Source organism: Macaca nemestrina, chromosome 9, assembly GCF_043159975.1.
Source record: "Macaca nemestrina isolate mMacNem1 chromosome 9, mMacNem.hap1, whole genome shotgun sequence".
NCBI lineage: Eukaryota > Metazoa > Chordata > Mammalia > Primates > Cercopithecidae > Macaca > Macaca nemestrina.
The window spans coordinates 58,784,271-58,788,054 of NC_092133.1; positions in this window are offsets into that span (position 1 = coordinate 58,784,271).

Genomic DNA, 3,784 nt, shown 5'->3' on the forward strand with positions numbered 1-3,784 from the left:
GGATTGTACATCTTTCTCCAATCCAGAGCAGGAAGTTGGAGAAGCTGTCTGCCTTCAGGCTCCATGCCTGGAAAGTCCCATCCCCATTTTGCACAGTGTGGGTGGAAAGGGAAGCCTTCAGCAGCTCAGAGGACCCTGGCTGGCAGCCACTCACTGGCTTAGGACTGGTGATGGAGTGTGGAAGAGGGGAATCTGACAACTTGAAAAAGAGCTTGAAGTCTTCCTAAGCACAGAGCTACCACACAGAGCCTCAAGCCTGCCCAATCACAACCTTGCCATCATCTCAGCTAGAATTTTCCTGACAGTTTCTGAAAAAATAATCAAAACTGGACTCACATCTTCTAGCTTCATAGCTAAAAGTGAGTAAGTCAGCTGAGTTTTGCTTAAATTCATGGTTTTCCAAGGTGTGTAACATACACAAAACATAATTTGGCAGGGAGACATTAGTAGGTGCTACTCAATACATTTCTGAAGAGTAGCACTTAGGGAAACTCTGGTCTAAACAAAACTAAGCATGTTACTGTAGGGCTCTTCAGAGCCTTGAAAATGCTAATGTGAATTGTGACTCTCCAAGAAAGGAATATAGTCATACTTGTGAATTCTGCATCTTGAATTCAACTAACCTTGGAAAGAAAACTTCACAAAGTTACAAAAGCAAAACCTGACTTTGCTGTGAACCAAGTACTGCATAGAATCCTTGCAAATAAATAGGTGTGTAGGCATTGTATTAGGTATTATAAGCAATCTAGAGATGATTTAAAGTATATGAGAGAGGATGTGCATAGATTGAATGCAAACACTATGCCATTTTATATAAGGGACTTGAGCATTCTCAGGTTTTGGTATCTGCAGGGGTAACAGAGGGGTCCAGGAACCAGTGCTCCATGGCTACCAAGAGATGACTGCAGAGTATTCAGTATTTCTTAAATTTATTTGAACTCTGAATGCTTTTTTTCACAGGGCAACTTAAAGTACTCCTTTTTCCTGAAACACACTTTGGAAAATACTGTCACAAAGCAAACATTAACCACATTATATAATTTTAGAGATTTATTTTTCATTAAGGTAAGCCAGTACTTCCAAAATACTGCAATGTCTTATCCACCACCTTGAGAGGTAAGACTTCATGTAGATGAACTGTCTGCATCACTGAAGCTTCGAACAGCAAAACAATTAAACCATTTAACCTAAAAATCTTTCTAAAGTGTATTATACACATCTCTATTTTTAATTGTTAAAAATAAAATTAAATATTTTGGAGTATAAAAGTAAATACATGCTTATTTTTCAAAGCTTAAAAAAATTGGAGAAGAATAAATAAGGCAAAAGCCCATAGCTCTGTTAACATTTATTGTAATTTATCTCATCTTATTTTGCATACAATATATACTGAAATATAAAATAGCTGTCACAATTCACTTAATGTTTTCTATACCACTAAACAGTCTTTTAAATGTATGTTTTAATGGCTTTATGATAGTCTATAATGGAAATGCATTATATTTCATTTAATCACTTTTATTATGTTTTTATTATGAATAAGGGTTAATATATATTTATAGAAATATTTGCCTCTATTTTGATTTTTTTGAATACAGATGCCTGTAAGTAAAATCACATATTATCAAATTGCCTTTCACAGGATTTGTACCATCTATATACCCCCAGCATTCTCTAAGAATAATATTTTACCATCCTTAGCAACATTAAATACTGCTATTTAAAAAAAAATCTGTGCTAATTTGTTAAGTTAAAACTGCTATCTTATAACTGTTTGCACTTTTCATTACCAGTGAATTTAAACATTTATAAATATTAATTTGACACTGATATTTTTCCTTCTATAATACATATAATATGACCATTTTCTCTTGTGGCCTTAATATTTTACTCACTGACTTGGGTGAACTTTGTTAAGGTTATTGGATATCATGTTTGTGACAAATAATTTTCACAGCTTGCTGTTTACCTTTTAATTGGGTTCATGATTTTAATATATAAATCTTAACTTCTATTTATACCCAAATATGGCTTTTTTCTTTTTTTATTTCTTCTTTTGCTTTTGTGCTTAGAAAATTATTTCTCTTTCAGAGGACAGATGAATATTCACTAAGTTTCCTCGATGTTTCATGGTTTTATTTTTTAAATCCTTTTTTAAAAAATATGGTGTGGTGCTTGCTTTTTAAACTGAATAAAATGTTATCTTAATGACTCAGGATCACAATTTCGAATAGTGTTTAAAGTTTTGTACCATTAAATAGAATGCTCCCAGGAGCCACTGAAGTGGATAGGGATACTTTTCACCATTCTCTGTGACGTCAGACTTCTGTGATTTGTTAACTGAGTGGCTCATTTTCGGTTTTGATCTCTGTTTTTGACATTAGGCTCCCAGCTCTCATTTCCCATTGTAGACAATTGTCTGCCACTCACAGGGCTTCTTACTTTCAACAGCTCAAACACCAACTAGCCAAATTTATGCTACTGTGCATGAAGTATATGTGTTGTTGAGCCTGGGTGGGGAAGGCAGAAGAATAGCCCCACCCCTACCAAAGATGTTCATGTCCCAATCCCCAGAATCTCTGAATGCGTTTTGTTACATTTCAAGGGGAAATTAAGGTCACAGATGGAATTGAGGTCACAGATTGATTAAAGTTGTTAATCAACTGCCCTAGAGATGTGGAGATTATTCCAGATTTCTAGGCGGGCCCAATATAATCACAAGGGTCCTTACAAGTGAAAGAGGAAAACAAGAGAGTCGGTGTCAGAGCGATTTGATATGAGAAACACTTAGGCAACTATTGCTGTCTTTGAAGATGGAAGCCATCCATCTCTGGGAGGGGCCGCAGCCCAGGAATGGGGATAGTAAGTTAGAAGCTGGAAAACTTAAAACATCAGATTCTCCACACAAACACCTCCAGAAAGAAATGTAGCCTTGCTGATGCCTTGGAGACTCATTTTAAACTTCTATTCTCCAAAACGGTGAGACAATAAATTTGTGTTGTTTTAAGCTACTGAGTTCATGGTGATTTTTTACAGCAGCAAAAGGAAACTGACACAGTGGGCCTAGAAGTCTGTTCAATAGAGAAAACTGCATGGCTTTTGTGCATGGCCTTGGTGACTGCTACTTTGTCTGCTCTGAGGTTTTGTTTCCTCCACCCCCCAATTATTTCCATGGTTGCTGGAAATCTAACTTACACCTAGAGCAGAGCCTAAGCAGGACATTATTTTACAGGAATTGGTCCCTGCAAGTCGAGTTGCAAACCCTGGGTCAAAGGGTGAAGTAGAAGGAAGCTGGAAAGATGTAGTATTTAAGAAGTTTTTCAGAGAAATCACAAGCCTAGACCTTCTGCCCAGTTTGGAAGAATGAGCATTCCATCATGACCCTTGCACTGGGTGAGAGCATCATCCTTTAATTAATGTCTGCGCTGGGTCAGATAACCATCGCGGTCTCTAGGTAAATTCCCTTCTGTCTCTAAATGACCAGGTAGTTCAAGGGCATGAGTCACAAAGGATCCTCTTAGTGGAAAGGGTCTGGGAGCAGGGTTGGGGGGTTTCAATGCTGATATGGATTTTGTGACACCAAAAGCCTTGGAGCCAGACCAAGTGGTAGAGCACAAACTATTCCCATAAAAACTGGAGTAGTTCTTAAGAATAGTATGCAAATAATAAGAAAAGATCAGGAAGGGAGGTGCCAGCACCGGGCAGAGGGAATCTGCCTCCAAAATGCATCTGGACACTTGCCCAGTGGATTGAGAGGAACCTGCAATTAGATAATTTTCGGTAG